Source organism: Ambystoma mexicanum, chromosome 5p (assembly GCF_040938575.1).
Source record: "Ambystoma mexicanum isolate Mex_15411 chromosome 5p, UKY_AmexF1_1, whole genome shotgun sequence".
NCBI lineage: Eukaryota > Metazoa > Chordata > Amphibia > Caudata > Ambystomatidae > Ambystoma > Ambystoma mexicanum.
In genome coordinates, this window is record NC_090930.1 from 1,286,742,045 (window position 1) to 1,286,761,095 (window position 19,051).

The window sequence follows — 19,051 nt, forward strand, 5'->3', positions numbered from 1 at the left end:
GGCACAAGGGAGGATGAAGGGAGGCCTTCGGGGAGTGCATTGCCCCCATCCAGGTGAGATAAGACCAGTGCTTGAATGGTGGATCCAAGGCTCCCATGAGGGAGGATGGGCTTGACGTTTTGCAGAAGGGAGAGCTGATACCAAGATGTCGGAGTTTTCTTAGCTAGGTATGTCTTGAAAGAGAAGCGTTTGTCGATGTGGAACCTGAGAGTCTTGGCGCAGGATGTGAGTTTGGGTGTGAAGCCCTCAGAGTACATGGTTGACAGCCAGGTCTGTATGTCTGGGTTTTTGGTGTTGTTGGTGTAGAGTAGGACTTTGTCTTGGAGGGGTTGAGCTTAAAGTATGCACTGGACATCCATGACTGGATCAGCGAGAGGCCGGTTTTGAGCCTTTGTATGTCCTTGATGGAGTCATTGGTGAGATATAGCTGTGTGTCGTTGGCATATTGGTGGATGTGGATGTTGTGTGTATCTTGGAGGGCTCTCAGCGGCTCCATGTACAGATTGAAGATCACTGGGGAGTAGATGGAAGGCGATCTAGAGGAGTCCATCTGAACAAACTGCTTGGAGTTGGGGAGGTAGGAATTGAACCAGCGTAGGACAAGTTTGCTGATCCCCATGCACCGATGTAGGGTGTCCTTACGTACATGGTGGTCTACTGTTCTGAAAGCAGCCGAGAGGTCGAATAGAACCAGGAGACAGGGGTGGTCATCCTCAAGGATGTTAAGGGCATCATCAACCACCTGTAGGATTGCTGTCTCCATGCTGTATCTGTGTCTGAATTCATATTGGTACGTTTGGAGGATATTGTTGGTGTCGATGTGTTGCTGCAGCTGTGCGGCTACCACTTTCTCAATGATCTTACCTAGGAAGGGAAGATGGGTGATGGGGCGATAGTTACCTAGGTTGTTAGGATTCAGAGTTGATTTCTATAGCAGAGGGAGGATTTGTCATGTTTCTAGGATCAATGGGAGTTCAAAGGTTACTGCACAAAAATATTTGTGGAGTCTTTCTTTTTGGCTTATTAGTGCATTGGCTGTCATGTAAAATGCTCTTTGATGTGGGGACTCACACCAAATGCTGACTAAAGATAATACACTTCCCACCCCTTACTAGCTAATTGGGGACATTCTTCCTTGATAATCTGCTTATTGGAATTTGGTTTTGCAGTTTCTGCTTTGGTTGGATAAGAAATTGATTTGACTCAAAAGCCCAGTTTCCGGTCTTTTCAGAAATGGTATAAGCTGTTGCCTGCAATAGTCAGAGTTATAATCGTTGAACAATCCAATTGTCTGCAGTCACCACCTTCCCAATTGTAAGAACAACTCATCTGTGTCACTGTCATGCCTTCCCAACTGTCACCTGTGGACCTGGAGTTGAAGCTTTACTAATATTGATGACAGTTTGTGGTACTGTTTCTCCCACACCATGTTAAGTGGTAGCCCCCTACTTCTCTGTTGCCCAGCAGAAGATTTCCCACTGCTTGTCCAGGTGACTGGCATGGACGAGGCTCCACCACAAGACCACATTCCCAGAGTCGGGGGGAGCAAGCAATGTCCCAGTACCAGCCTGAACTAATGACTCACCTCTTGAACAACACAATGTACTCCTGCAAATATCTAAGATGCTGTATTAGGAACTGCCTGGCCCTCTTAAATAAGTAGAAGCATTGAATTCTGACATGATGACCAGTAGGTCTGAAGGTATAGTAACTGAAGGGCAGCCCTAGAGGCGGAACCTGAGGCTGAGGTATGCAATATATCACAAAAGGGGGTAGCCGCCAAACAAAGTTAGAACATACTATTGATTTTATATTTTGCTATTTAAAACCAAATAGTTGTGGTGTTCTAAGAATCACTGGTGGTCCATCCTTCTGGTATAATCTAAGGGACCCTATGGGGTGAAGACTACAGGCACATTAATTTGTACATGTATACGCAATATTGTCAAGAAAAAAGCTTTTTTTGTTACAAATTTACTAGATAAAGCTTCTAGTACCGGATCAGCAACAATCAAGGTAGAACATCCTGGTACATTTATAAACAGGTAGATATCATTAGAGCATGTGTTCCCGAGATAGGTAAGCAGTGCGTTTCATCTCGGCAGGGGTTCCCTTTTCCAGACGGTTACCCACCATGCCCCCCATGCTCATACTACCTATTATTCTTGCTTCAACTGGCGGGCATGTTTGTTACAGCATTTTTTCCCCTCTATCCCCACAGTGCCTACTTCTTGGTGACACTACAGGGCTTCCATTTCCTAGCTGCTCCTCTACAACCAGCCACATCCGGTTTTCTACACTCTGTCCTCAACACGCCTTGGGGCCACACGTGCATTCAATGTTCTTGGCCTTCACAGTACTGCCCTCTGAAGGCTCCTTTACCAACGCTGGGCGATTAGGTAAGAAGAGCATCCACACCCTTTATTTCACTTTGTGCATTAGGGCCCTGCCTGGTGTATGCCAATCCTGACATAGGGATACTGCTGTTTTACAGACGGACCCTGTTGGATTCATTCCCAGTCCTTCACAGTAGACTAGCGGATGACACCTGTTCCCTGCTGATTGAACAGGGCTCTATCAGATTGAATTATCACTAAAACCCCCCTCCGGACCCAAGCTCAAGGTTGGCTTGAATTTGCTTTTAATGAGAATGTTCTTCTCTTTTAGCTACACAGTGTTGTGCTTGTATAGACATCATTGGTACCACTTGATGGTACAGTCCACCTTGTGAGATTCTAATATCCCCATCATTTTGTGTTTACTACTATATAGGGAGACACAATTCTTTGGCCCAGAAGAAGGCACCGCATCTGGAAGCTGAAACATCCTAGGACCCAGCCTCACCCTTGTAGGTCCTACATACACATCTGGGAATTTCATGTTCCCGACGTAGACTGAGGATTGGCCACCAATAGATTTCAAATAATTGTATAAGTATATGGGACTTGTCCTGACTCTGGAAGGACACACATCCTCCTCTTATATATGTCTGTGCACCACTAACTAGTGCCCACTAGACCTGCTTACCTTTTGTTGCAGTCTACTCTTGCGTTTTATTTTTCTAAGTTGTTGAAAATGTACCAACCCCTATGTTTTTTCCTCACACTTTTCATTGTATTACCTTCTTTATGATGTTGTGCAAATGTATGTGAGTAATATGTCACTACAATTTATGTTTTAGAAATATCTTGGTTGCAGAACACACTAGAGACACATGCTCTAATGATATCTGCCTGTTTATAAATGTATCAGGATGTTCCACCTTGATTGTTGCTGATCCGGTACTAGAAGCTTTATGTAATAAATTTGTAACAAAAAAAGCTTTTTTCTTGACAATATTGCGTATACATGTACAAATTAATGTGCCTGTATTCTTCACCCTATAGGGTCCCTTAGATTACACCACAAGGATGGACCACCGGTGATTCTTAGAACACCACAATTATTTGGTTTTAAATAGCAACTTACAAAATCAATAGTATGTTGTACCTTTGTTTGGTGGCTACCCCCCTTTTGTTATATTTTGTATACCTCAGCCTCAGATTCCACCTCTAGGGCTGCCCCTTCAGTCACTATACCTCTGATACAGTTTTTACTGTACTAGGGTTCTTTCGAATAGTTGCATTGAAGCCCTATTTGGGCTCTCCCCCCTTCTTTTATACATTGTGCACCAACTTGCAATTAGCACCAACCTTGAGCCCAGTGGGCCCAGTTCTTTCCCACCCCTTAAACCCCCCCTCCATCATGGAGCAGACACTTAGCTTTTCAGAAGATCAAACAAACAAGATTATCAGAGGCCTATAACTTTTTAATATGCCAGGAGCCCTACTCATGACAACATCTACTGCTTCAGGAGATGAACTCCTGAAGCTCAAGAAAAAAATGCTTCCGGACGGAAGTGCATGGCCAGGGAATACCTCAAGGCCAACTTGGTACCATTAGGATTAACTATTCGCAACAAGCCAGCACTTTTCCTGGAAGACCAAGAATATATGCTTGGTTTTAGTCAAATTACAACCAAGTGCAGCCGTGACCTGATGGTTCTGACTATCACCACGGCACAACAGATCCACCTCAAAATCAAAATAGAACTGGAAAATGATGAAAATAAATTCTTGAAGAATATTGCATTAGACAATGCGCGAGACAAACTCAAGGAGATAAATAATGTAATGGACCAATTCATGGCAGACACACTTGAAAGAAAGCACAAAAAATTGGCCAAGAACATGCAATCGTTCAAAATAGAAAAAGTCTATCCATATCTGTCACCAGATTACAAAGACAAAGAGAGAGCCCAAAATATAGCGGGTACTGCAAGACGAAGACAACGCTGGGTCACCTTCTCGGATACATCAAGCTCTGGTTCGGGAATGGAAGATCTGAACTCCCAGTACGATATGAATGCACAGCCAAGGCCATTTTTTCCACAACCACCGCCTATTTAGGGCAAGGGGGCCCCAGGAATACCTTCTGGGTCCCTACCTATGCCAATGTTCAGAAACCCTACCATTGCATCGGCCGAGGGGGCAACGACGCAACTGACGTCGATAATAAACCCAGACTCGTTATCGGTCTTCAACCTCTTAGGATATAATCTTACTAAAGAAGAACTGGCAGTGCTCACAAAAGGTCGATCATACGTCCCAACCAATCACACTGACTGGTTTGGGTTAGAAAATGAACTTCAACACTTTTACAGGTCTATCAGACTTAAAGCCCATTTCAAAGACTCCAATCAGAGACCCTAGATGGAAGATACTGGATTCAAACCCAAATCCAACTACTGACCAAATGACAATGAGACAAAACCAGCTCTCATTACCTTTGAAAGGTGTGTCAGGCAGGAAATTGCCAAACTCCAAAAAATACAAAGGCCTAGTAGACACAACTTTACCAATGATAAACGTAAGGCTCTCAAACAAGTATCCATGAATAACAACATTGTGATAACAGCCACGGACAAGGGAGGAGGTATTGTTGTACAGAACATTTCACAATACAAAGAAATGGTCCTGGCCCTACTTGATGACAGAACAAACCACAAGGTACTGGGCAGAGACCCTACAACAGCCATCCATCAAACAGGAAATTACGTTATGTACCAGATATGCCCTTGAACACAAATGGATCACAGACAAAGGGGAGTCTTTTCTCAATATTCCAGAGGGGAGAATACCAGCATTTTATGCACTCCCGAAACTCCACAAAGATGCCATCTGCCCTCCAAAAGACCTATCATGTCAGGATGCGGCTCCATCCTTGAACCCCTCTGTAAATGTATTGATTTCTTCTTGAAACCTCTATGTCAACTCACTCCCACATACCTCAAAGATACAATATCCACCATCAACATTTTTGAAAACATAGCCTTTGATAACAAGACTGATATCTTGGAGACACTGGACTTAAAAGCATTATACACCAGCATCCCACAAATTGCAGCTTTGACCTGTATACGGAACCATCTCACCCACCACATGGAACAAGAGAGAGTCCCAGTCAACTTCATTCTGGAATTGTTGGAAATAGCTCTCAACAAGACTTTTTTCATGTTTGACAACACTTTCTACCTCCAAGCATCTGGCACAGCCACGGGGGCTGTCTTTGCCCCGAGCCTTGCAATAATCTTCATGGCAGAATTTGAAGCTATCCATATACTAAGCCAACATAATACATTTTGGAATAACATTACTCGATGGTACAGATATATAGACAATATCATCTTTATCTGGAAAGGCTTTGCCAGTGCACTCACAGATTTTCATGACTGGCTCAACACACGGCCCACCGACCTACAATTCACCATTAATAGCAGTGTGACAGCAAACAACTTTCTGGATCTCACAATCAAAAGTTGAGGAGGGCAAACTTACTTGTAACCTCTTCAGAAAAGAAACCAACAGGAACTCTCTACTTCACTACCGTAGTAACAATCCGCAGATCCTGAAGAGCAATCTTCCCTTTGGCCAGTTTCTCAGACTTAGGCGCAACTGTTCTGACACTCACTAATATCGGTACCATGCAGAGATCTTGGAATCCAAATTAACAGCTGGTGGGTATCCGAACAAATTGCTCAAAAATACCTGAAAAAGAGTTCTCTGCATCCCCCGAGATACACTGCTCCAGCCCAAAAACAGAGACACTGAGAACAACAGAATTACCTGTGTTACAACCTTTGGACCAAACACCAACAGGATAAAGAGCATTTTAAACAATTCTGGCCACTGATTCACCAGACATTACCCGATGAACCACCACCCAGAATGGCCCTCAAACGGTCTAAGAATATAAGTGAATGGCTCACACATGCGAGACTTCCAAAAAAATCCTCTCAGAATAGGCCTCTGGAACCTAAGAGAGATCACTGGCCACTATCCATGTGGCACCTGTACAGTATGCTGTTTTACCAACAAAACAAAAACTTTCCAAATTGAAGGCAAGGACTGGACTCTGCATCAATTCACCAATGTAAGACACCCAATGTTGTCTATGCAATAGAATGCCCTTGTGGCTTACGTTATGTAGGCCAGACCAGCAGACCGGTACACAAACGCATCATGGAACACCGGTCCAGGATCAGATGCTGGACAACAACAGCTCCACTGGTCTCCCACTTCTTGGAATTACAACATGACCAGGACCAATTAAAGTGGTGGGTCTTGGGAAAAAAAAATACAAAACACAGTGAATGTGAAAAATGCCCTGAACTATAAAGAAGCCTGGTGGGTTTTCAAATTGCGCTCAATCGAAACAGGTCTCAATCAAGCAAAGCCATTGGACAATCGATACTATTAAGAGGCTGTCCTGGCCCAACATACTCCATCTGACTCTGTTAGCCTCTGGACCCCCACCATACACAACCATCATCTTCTTTCTATACATCTCCCATGCATTCAGAAGTGTGGCTGTTGGGCAGGGACTTCTGCTGGTCTCTGTGCCTGTTTGCTGTGTCTCCCGAAAGAGCCGTCTGCAAGAGGAAGTTTCGCTGCTGTGGAAACGTTGGAACATTGTGAAGCACTTTTTCACTTTACCAAAACTCCTCCCTCCTGCCCGCCCTCCTGCCTGCCCTCCAACCACAGCCACTTCCTTTTAAGCACTGGTGCACGCACATCTCGTGCGCGCATCCGAAGTGCATTCAGAAGTGTGGCTGTTGGGCTGGGACTTCTGCTTGTCTCCATGTCTGGTTGCTGCGTCTCCCGAAAGAGCCACCTGCAAGAGGAAGTTTCGCTGCTGTGGAAACGTTGGAACGTTGTGAAGGACTTTTTCACTTTACCAAAAGTAACATTGGACTTGGAACATTGGTGTTTCTACTCTAATCAAGACTGCAGGTTTCCTGTGGGTCTTGTTGCTGTTGTAAGAGTGAAAGCGCATTTCCTAGTTAGCACTAAAAAATCTCTTTCTTTCTTTCTATTTCTCTGCAGCTCCTGCCTCCTGCGGCCCTCCAACCACAGCCACTTCCTTATAAGCACTGGTGCACGCGTTTCTTGCGCACGCATCCGAAGTGTATTCAGAAGTGTGGCTGTTGGGCTGTTCGGCTGGCGGTGGCAGGGGCGGGCTCTAATCTGGTGAGTGCCACCTATTTTTTTACTGGTATTGTACTCCCGTGGGGTGAGCCATAGACAATCTCAGTATGAGAAAAAACAAACTCCCGTTAATTCGTAAGGAAGCAGGCGACTTTTTTGTGGCAGTGAGTACAAGAAGAGCGAGTCTTGCGGACGCTGCAGCACTGCCGCTGCCTGATGTCAATGATGAGGAGGCGGCGCTTCTGCAGTGTGCGCAAGACTGCTCCATTCTGGATAAACCAAGGGAAGAAGTCATCGACCCTTCTCAATTGTTGTTTGGTGATGAAGAAATGACTAATGACATACTACATAAATCGAAGGCGTTGGGTGCGTACAAGGAAGCAGGGACCCAAAGTCTGGAAAGGGAAGACAGTTTACCGAGTGCTTTTAATTATGATGGAATGCCTGACTTCTCTAATAACCCTCTAACGAATGATAAGAATCAGGTCAGGAATTCTCCAACCAACCAGTCAGATTTGACATCAACTGATTTTTCTGTAATGATGAGTCTCTTTAATAGGCTTTTGCTTACAGAGTTACGTAAGCAAACAGACGCTAGTAAGGGCTTGGCATCTGATATCTTGCTATTACCATCTAGATTTGCTGATTTATTGGGCAAAACATTGTCGGAACAGCTCAAACTGATTTCTAAGAACAATGCTGTCAGTTATGAAATCCTAAACCCCATCTCTGCCCTGTCAACTGATGAGATCATTGTTATTCCCACAACGCAGGAAGACATAACCGAGCCAGATTTGGATCACATCAATAATGAACTGACTGATATGGTCAAACTAGGTCTGGCGATAAGTGAACCCTTGAAAGTGAACGAAAAAGGAATTCCTGACCCAAAAATATCTAAAAGACAAGGGAAAAAATTAGCTAAATTGAGGAAAAAAAATAACAATAATAATGGGGCGTTGAAGAAGACCTCGAGAAAGTTCCTGAGAGATTGTGATATGGATCGTGATTAAGTGATTGTTGTCTCGGAACACAAAAAAACACAATGTAAGGAATCTGTAAATATTAAGGACTCATCCCTGAATATGAATAGGCACAAACATCAAGCTTCACACAGTGCTTACACGGAGGGGGATTTGGCTCTATGTGATATCATGAAGAAAAAAAATCAAGGTGATATGTTTGAAATTTTTAATGCTAGAGCAACTCATACCAATAATGTAGATTCTATTATTCAACTGATGGGGGATGACCTTACCAATCAGTAAGCTATGGGACAGTTATGACAGATAGCAAGAAGAGCTCTGGGGGGGAACTTGGGGGCATTTTGGTACCTGTTAGGAGTCAGGTTGGTTTTATGGTAAACAGAGGCCTAGGTAATACTGATTGGAAGGTCCGCGCGGAAATGACTGGCATTGCTTCTAATTTAAAGGCTACTACAAATTATCTATCTGAGCAGCAGGGTGGCTGTACAGTAAATACGGGCCTAGGCTCCACTGATTGGAAGGTGTTATCCGCCGCCGCAGCGATTGGCAGATTCTTCCGCGTTGGGGTTGGCAACACAGAGGTAGGGTGTTTTAGTCCCCTCTATGTGTCCTTGGACGCAGCTCCATCCTGACGAGTGCGGTGCCTCCGGGATTATATATTCCTCCTCCCCCCCCGGCAGACACTGCATTGCAACCCTCTCGGATGTTTCTGTTTCCAGGTTCCCTCACTCCTGACGACTGACGCTCCACCCCGGATCTGTCAGTGGTGTTTCTTGTTTTTCTGGGTTCGCTTTGTTCTCAAAGCATTTTTCTCCTCTCCCTTTCTCCGCCGCCGCTCTCGGCGGTCTGCTGTATTTCATTTACTCGCGGCCCCGTCCTCTCGGGCTCGGCGCCACCTACTTACTCTCCCCCCCCAATATCGTTCTCTTTTTCTTTCTGCTTGTTTACTAGACCTCCGGTCCTACTTACTCTCCTTTACTTACCTGTCTGTGCTCTCCTGTGTCCTGCACAGGTCCACGGATAGTACCACACCTTGGCCGGCGGGGCTCCTGCTTCTGCCACAATCAGCTGTTCTTCTTTTCCGCTCCTCCGGATCTTCAGCTCCGCAAAGACTCTACAGCCTTACCTGCTACATCGCCCTATAGTCAACAGTCATCTTCTCAGAAGAATTAAGAAAGAGTCTACATGCCACAAAGGGTTTTTTCCCTATTTGGGTTTTTCGCTTATTCTGGCTTGATTCCGGAAGAGGAGTCACGGGGCGGCTGTCTACCAGCGGTCACTGTGGCTTCCCTCCGTGACAAGCATGTTCACCTAAAAAAGGAGAGAGACTACCTGACCCGGCAGCATCTGCAAGACACAGACAACGACTCCAGCAGTTCAGGTGAGGAAAGTGTGAAAGAAGGGCGAGAAGAAGGAATCAGGGTGCTGAAACCATCACAGAAGGTCCTTTCGGGACTGAGTGGTAATGTCTTTAAATCAAAGGTCACCACCAATAATTTATCGGAGCATGACATATGTTCCTCTGGCATACCCAAAGACTTAGCAACTGGGCAGGCTCCTAAGGATGACGAGTTATATCACTCCATAATAAGGGTCCTGAAAGAAAGGCACTCACAAGAAGCAATGCAACTCCTGGATGGGCAATCACTTGACAATAAGATTGTGGGGTCCTATGAGGAGTACTGTGCTGACTTGGGTAGAGGTAAGCAGGTCATTAATCCTCCAAATGTGGGTAATCAGGGTGGGGGAACGGAACAATTACAGGAAGTACAGGTGCCTGTTCTAATCTGATCTGGTATTTCCTGATTTACCTGGGCTTATTCTGACTACTTTATTTAATTATTCTGGCAATATATCTTTAAACAGGCCCTACATATTATTCCTACTGAGTTAAATTAAGGACTGAAGCCTGATTTCTTCTGCAGACATAGAGCTAGTAGACTTCATACATAGGCATAGATTAGACTACGTACAGTTGGTGATTCCATCACCACTGGTTAAAAATCTGTTACTAAAAGAGACGGAGCAGTTACAATGCAGAGGCTTCGACATTTTTGAATTTGTTCATACTTTGCCAGACAAACATAGGCTGCCGATTAATAACACTTATGCAAAGGATTCTCCTTCGCTGTCTGTGGCCAAAGAAAGGCATATATCTGACGATAATTTGGAAAAAACAGGACTGGCGGTGGTTAGCCTTGTCGCTACGTGAGTCCATTGATTCCCTTAAACAACTGGGGAAGTCCCTCTAGCACGTTTCAAACTTTGAAATTGCTTAGCTGGAATTTGAGAGGTTCATCCAACTTGTTACATAATGTGAATCTAATGAAGGAACTGTCAACATGTGAATTTATTTTCATACAAGAATCCTGGTCAAGGGTGCATTCATGCTGGGAGAGTTTTACTGTTTCTTCATTATGTGCACAGGGAGGTAGGGTGGGCCGTCCTAAGGGTGGTCTCATCATTGCTGTTAAGAATGACATCAATCCGAAAATTACTGGAGAATGGTCTTTTTCTCACCACTTTTTAGTAGTCGGGTATATTCTGAGGTTTAACACAGCTGATACTGTTGTTTTGTTTATTAACTTTTACTGGAATCCCGCCGAATATCCGGACCATCAACTCTGGGAAGAATTATACAAACTTGGGTCACTAATAGATGCTTGGTTGGAAGCAAATCCAAGTGCGCACATTGTATTTGCAGGGGGGATTTGAATGCACACTGTCTGGATGACCCTTTAATTGGTGATCTTCACATCTATAATCTTGTTTTTTAGCCTCATCAGGAGGTAACTCCAAGTTGCAGGGCAGGATTTGGTCACATTTTGCGGAGGTTTGGCGGTTAGAAATTTTTATAAACTATCTCCCTACTTGGAAAGCCAGAGGCTGTAAATCTATCATTGATTATATCTTTTGTTCTGTTGGCCTCTTCAATTGTACGGGGAATTTTGAGACTATTGAAAATAACTTAAAGTGACCATTGTATGGTCATAATTGAAATTCACTCTTTAGTCCAACAATCTGCAAAAAGGACCTACACATACGGCCTGGTAATGAATTGTGTAGGTAACAGAAAAAAAATGCTAGTTTTACCGCCACTGTGATCAAAGATCATGAAAGTTTCTTGTATTACCAGCGGGCAGATCAATATTCGTCCATTAAGTTTACAGACTACATTAGTAGGTCACTCATTAAAATGGAGGAGTCCTTTAGTTGTAAGAAGTCTGCTAGGAGCCCAAAGTCCCATAGATTTGACAGGGAAGTGTGGGAGCTTAAGCGCCAGATGAGGAAGGATATCAGAAACATTAATAAAGCAGGGTACTCTATTCTCTGTATGGCTGTCATGAAGAAGAACATTAGACAGGGTTATAAAAACTGGTCAATTCAACATCGTAGTCTTAGATCCCAGCGAGATGGTGAAGATATGTTAAAAGCTTTACGAGGCTTTAACTCCGCTAACTTCTGGAATCTAATAAATGATATGGATACGAGTCAGAAAGGGGTACTCCTTAACCCTATAAACGAAAATATGTGGTTGGGTCACTTTGCTCATTTGTATGGTAACAAATGTAGTGAGGCTTTGGTAACTCCGAAAAGTAAACTTCCATGGATATTGGACTATACAGAGAGGGACATTGCAGACTTAATTCTTAAATCTAAAAACTCAGATGCACCCGGACCGAACAATTTATCAAATACCTTTTTTAAGATGGACCTGGATATTTGGGCCAAAATTTTGTTTGTTTTGTTTGATAACATTCAAACTACTAAAATGATTCCGCAATCATGGAGGGTGTCCATAATTCTCCAAATTTTAAAGAAGGTTTCTCAACAATGTCCCTCCAGTTATAGGCCTATTGCTATTGCAGACCCGGAGTCTAAATTGTTTTCTTCCCTGGTGTTAAGAGATATCCAGAACTGGATCCAAGAAAATCAAATCCTTGACTTGAGACAAATTGGATTTAGGAAAAATATGTGCACTTATTGCGGTGGTCTGATGATAAATAGTCTAAGAGCTAAATCCATGAAGAAGGGTGCTAAATCAACCTTTGTAGCATCTATTGATTTAAGCTCCGCTTTTGACCTTGTTGACAGAGCTACTCTGTGGGAGATATTAAGAAACCTGAAAATGCTGCCGATTCTCCTGGATATAATAATGGCCATTTATTCCGACACTGGAATGATGGTTAGATTGGACTTAGAAGGTACTTTATCCAAAGAACTCAAAATCCATAATGGTCTCTGTCAAGGGTGTAGGTTGGCACCAACAATTCTTAATCTGTATGTAAGTGGTGCTGATCTCGCTCTGTCCAACAAAGGCTTAGCCCCACCTAGAATCTCAAACATTCATCTCTCGTGGCTGGCCTACATGGATGAATTCCTTCTTATGGATACAACCAAGGTAGGTCTTCAAAGACTACTCAAAGCTTTTGAGGACTTCATTAGTGGACTCTCGCTGAAAATTAATCCACCTAAAACGGTGACAGTTTGCCTTGGAAGATTAATAAGAAAGAGAGTGCGTATACTTGGATGTGTGGTAACAACAGATTAAAAGCAAAGCCTTTATTCAAATATCTGTGTTTTGTAATATCAGGTATGAATTCAAGATCCTTATTTAAGACACAACTAAAATTAAAGGCGGATATCGCCATTCAGCAAATGCGTGCCCTTGAAGTTAAATTTGGTTCCTTTTAGGGAATTCTATCTGAAAAAAATGATTCCCCGCTTAAACTATGGTGTGGAATTTCAACCGATCTATCGGGAGGTAGATTTGTCATAAATCGAGAGTTACATTTGGAAATCAGTTCTATATTTTCTACCGATATGTACACCAGTGGAACTAATAGGATATGAATTTGTTTTAAATTCCCTCAATGCATGTGCAAGATGGAAAATAATTGGTTTGTGGAAGAAGTGTAATTTCGGAACTGAAAGGACTCTGTACTCATGTGCTGGGCAGGATACAGAAAATCCATTTACTCAAGTCCTAAATGTTGAGATTGTAAACTCTCTGAAAATTTTAGGTATGTCAGTAATTACTTTAATGAACAAACCATTGCGTGTCAAAGAAAGTGTCAAGGGCTTTGATTGGCTAAACACTAAAAACAAAATTGTAGAATCCTCTTTGTATCATCAAGTCTGCTCAATTTACAAATGGTATCCGGCTATGGAAAGATACTTATTAAAATATCCCAGCAAACGAATTCCAAATGACTATATGCATTTTAGGTTTAATGTCATTCCAACAAACCAAATTAATGCTACCAGAAATAGTCATTCCGATGCTTGAGGTGGTGTAGATTTTGTCGAGTTGAAGGGACGGTTGAATCTTTGCAACATATTTTACTGGTATGTCCGGCACTGAAGCTCAAAAGGTTTATTTACTTTGCACAATATGTACAAAATACTGCCAATGTTAACAGGGAATGTTTCTGGATGAGAATGCTACACAATTGTGAAGGTAATCTAAACATCAGAGTGGCTACTTATTTGAGGAATGTTTGTGCTCTTTTTAATTGATGTAAAATTGTATGCTGATCAATAATGCTGTTTAGTTTGGGTATAAAAATTAGGTGATATGATTTTGTTTTCGTGTGATTTTAAATATAGGATGATGTATATCGATTTTGGTGCTGATGTATATAGGTTCCTATGGTTGAGTGTATAAAATACAAAAGAAATCATTTTATTTTTGTAAAGGTTTATATAAACCAAAACAATAAAGGAAAAAAAAAATCTCCCATCCAAGTGACTAGCCTCAGTATACAGTGCCTCCCTGAGCAGTATTATTACTGATCATTTCCCTATACATTGTGCAGTAATATACATTCATGTTTGACACCCCATTCTCAGTTCCCCAAAGAATTTGACCCCCCCCACTCTTTGTGGCACCTCCACTCCTACATCTGTACCCCTTTCCAACTTATAGGTCAGACCCCCTGGAGCCTCTGACTAGCTCACCCTACGGTGTACTCCAGCTCTGCAACCCGCACAGTACAGTATGGTTTACCTGGCCGTTATCGCTAGATTGCATCTTTGCATTACATATGGGTTGACATTTCCCGGTCCGATTCACAGCCTTTTCGGAATCCTGCTAGTAGGACACCACACTAGCAGGTCCACATGGCTCCCTTGCACTTTGCCCAGGCAACACTTTCCTGGCCCCGTACACAGGTTCAGAGCAGCAGTTTTCCGGCTTCTGAGCATGCGCCCAGGAGTAGCATTCTGACTGCAGAGCATGTGCAGTCTGTTCTTCAGGCATACATACAGCTCTCTCCATGGGTCAGGAGCCCTAGCCACCATTGCTTCTTGCTCCGTTCCCGAGAGAGGTAAGCAGTGCATTTCACCTCGGCAGGGGTTCCCTTTTCCAGACGGTTACCCGCCATGCTCCCCATGCTCATACTACCTATTATTCTTGCTTTAACTGGCGGGCACGTTTGTTACAGCATTTTTTCCCCTCTATCCCCACAGTGCCTACATCTTGGTGTCACTCCAGGGGTTCCATTTCCTAGCTGCTCCTCTACAACCAGCCACATCCGGTGCTCTACACTCTGTCCTCAGCTGGCCTTGGGCCCACACGTGCATTCAATGCTCTTGGTCTTCACAGTACTACCCTCTGAAAGCTCCTTTACCAACGTAGGGCAATTAGGTAAGAATACCATCCACACCCTTTATTTCACTTTGTGCATTAGGGCCCTGCCTGGCGTATGTCAATCCAGACATAGGGATACTGCTGTTTTACAGATGGACCCTGTTGGATTCATTCCCAGTCCTTCACAGTAAACACAGAGTCAAGTTACTGACCTTGTCACAGAGACAAGTATAACAGTTTCAAGAAGAGTTTTCAGACTTCAAGAAAATAGTCTTTCCCATGTCACAGAAGGCACAAGAATCACTCCCAGTATCATTGACAATTCAAGGGTTTTAATGAAGTTCTTGTGGACCTGACCGACATCTCTCTCTCTCTCTCTCTCTCTCTCTCTCTGAGCTTGCGTTGCACTTCCAGCTCAAGCCCGATGTACCTGACCCCACTTTAACAGATAAAGAAAAGTGACCCCTTCTGTCTATTTCTATCTTCTGGTAGTTTTGAGGACCTAGTAGAATAACACCTTATTTCTCTAAACTCCCTCATGGGCTTCCTAAGTTTCCTTCCACTGTCAATTAGTTAGTGTTTTACTAGGTTGTTGGTATTGTGCCTAACAGAAACGTTAGGATTTAGGTCCCATCTAACATGCTCACTCTCACCGGCCCCTGCCCCAGACTTTCCTCGTACCCCCTTTGTCTCACTCTTCCCAGCAGTCTACTGTCCCTTTAATGTTCTCTCTCCTCCTACCTGTCAACTGCAACACAAATGTTACGCCCTTACCACTACTCTACTGTTCCCTTCTTCATACTGGTACTACCCTCCTGCATACTACTACTCCCTACCACACATTACTATTGAATCCTGCCCACTACTAATCCCTCCTCCATACTTCTACTCTCTCCTATACACTGTTACTCACTCCTTCCTACTACCACTCCCTTTTCCATTCTATACATACACCCTCCTTTCACTAATAATTATAATAATAATAATAATTTGCATTTATATAGCACTATGAACACTCAGGTATCTGAGCGCTGCTTATTACTACTCACAGTGTGTGGTGCTCATTTATCGACCTTGAATGGATGAAAGGCTGAGTTTGGCCTTACTTGGCTTTGAACCTGCATCGGCATGCTCCTGCATGGATGTCAAAGCGCGCGCTCGACTCGCTGTGCTATCTGATCAGCACTTAGTCCCATTTGCTTCCCAGTCACTTCTTATACTAATATCCCTCACCCCACTTGCCACACAAATACACACACACACTCATACAGCAATATCACTGTCACTCTCTAGTCAATGCCTCAGGGGCAACGCGTTTGTCTTGGAAGGACTGATCCGGTGCTTAGAAACCACTCGCTGGTATTAAGCGTGTTATAAAAGAACAATTATAATTATAATTATAATCTTCAGAAAACAATTTTCTAAGGACATGTTTCAGGGTTTTGTTAAATCTTCCTACCAATCCGTAAATTTGGGGATGGTGAGAGCAGATTTTCAGGTTTTGGATCTTCATCAGTTCGTTCACCTCATTCATCAGTCTTAACATGAAGCTACTTTCCCTGCTCTATCAGTGATACCCCACTCGTATGAAGAATAGTTGTACTTCCAATATATCCTTGAAAGGCTTCAAGATATATCATCAGAAAGACTATTGGATATCTGGTTTCATAATTATCGATGATATGGATATATATAATTTGCCTGATTTGAAGGGTTCCAGTTGTCCGACTATGTCCATGCCTATCCAGTGAATGGACCCCATGATAATTGGTAATGGTTGCAGAGATGCCCTGGGTACATTAGCCAGTGCGGTCGTCTGACAGGTGAGTCAACTAGAGCAAAACTGTGTTGTCACTGCATGCAGTCCAGGCCGTTAAGACTAGCTGAACACTGACTTCTCTACCCCTATGTGTGCAGCTGTTAGATTAGAGTGGGCTAACTTTAATATTGACTTCATACTCTTTCTTTCTTATCCGCTTTGACTCACTCCTCCCAACAATCCCCTTCACCTTTGATGTTGTCACACCACCAAGGTCTCCCATCCACCCTATGATGCTGGGCCTCTTTAATTTACTGTACTACTCCTGTACACTACTATTCCCTCTCCACTTCCAAACTCCTACTCTCTTATTCAAACTAATACTCCCTCCTCCAGATTGCTACTTCCCCCTTCACTCTACACCTATACCCTACTTTCACTCAGTACATAACTCTTCCCTGTCACTCCTTGCACAAATCATTCTAATCATGTTTCAGGGTTTTGTGAAATCTTCATACCAATCTGTAAATTTGGGGATGGTGAGAGCAGATTTTCAGGTTTTGGATCTTTATCAGTTCGTTCACCTCATTCATCAGTCTTAACATGAAGCTACTCTCCCTGCTCTATCAGTGATACCCCACTCGTATGAAGAATATTTGTACCTCCAATATATCCTTGAAAGGCTTCAAGATATATCATCAGAAAGACTATTAGATATCTGGTTTCATAATTGTCGATGATATGGATATATATAATTTGCCTGATTTGAAGGGTTCCAGTTGTCCGACTATGTCCATGCCTATCCAGTGAATGGACCCCATGATAATTGGTAATGGTTGCAGAGATGCCCTGGGTACATTAGCCAGTGCGGTCCTCTGACAGGTGAGTCAACTAGAGCAAAACTGTGTTGTCACTGCATGCAGTCCTGGCTGTTAGGACTAGCTGAGCACTGACTTCTCTACCCCTTGGTGTCCAGCTGTTAGATTAGAGTGGGGAAACTTTAATATTGACTTCCGGAAGGCTCTTGCAACCAACGATTGATAGTAGTTAACTCTGAATCCTTGTCCTTGAAGGTTTGCACTGATTCAATACAGGATAGTCCTTCTCTTTATGAAGGTCTTCAATTGAAAATCTTGTGGGCCTTTGGGCCACCACCCTCTCTCACATCTTGTGTCACACCTCCACCCTAATCCAGACATTCCTTCTCCCATGTTACTAGATACTGAAGAGCCTTCCCCCCTGTATATGTCTATCTTCTGCTAGTGGTGAGGACCCAGGGGCAGAATACCTTATCTTGTTAAACTCCCTCTGGAACTTCCTAACCTTCCCTACATTATCTAGTGGTTAGAGTTTTACTGGGATTTGGGGATTGTGCCTTACAAATATGCTGTTGGATTCCGGTCCTGTAAAACAAGTTCATTCTCACCTCTCCCTGTCATACTCTTTCTTTCTTATCCGCTTTGACTCACTCCTCCCAACAATCCCCTTCACCTTTGATGTTGTCACACCACCAAGGTCTCTCATCCACCCTATGATGCTAGGCCTCTTTAATTTACTGTACTACTCCTGTACACTACTACTCCCTCTCCACTTCCAAACTCCTACTCTCTCATTCAAACTAACACTCCCTCCACCAGATTGCTACTTCCCCCTCCACTCTACACCTATACCCTACTTTCACTCAGTACATAACTCTTCCCTGTCACTCCTTACACAAATCATTCTAACCCCACTCACCATACAACACGCACACTCACACAACAGTACGACTTTCACTTTCAAGTCAATACCTCACACGCTCCAAAAATCACCTTCACAGTCTGCTGATCCTTCCTCCTGCTGGTCTATTGGTCATCCTCCACCTCTACATCTGACCTCACCCGAATAACCCACACGCTCTGCTTCCTGCTAGCAGCTTCAATCCCTCTCTCTGTGCAAGGACACTGTCCATGGACAATCTGACCATGATGTCTTCTAATGAGGTGTGTGTGGGGGTGTGTAAATCGAAAAGTTATAAGTAGCAGGCTAAGCCTTGTCCACATTGTCCATGCAGTTCTGCTGTCTAATTGACATGCCGCAATGGAATGCACGTTTTGGTGTTTATGTTCTGGTGCCCTGTTCCGGGTCTTCACAAGTTACGTTCTCTGAAGGAGGAAGGGTACTTCTCCCCTTTTTGTCCCGAATGGTC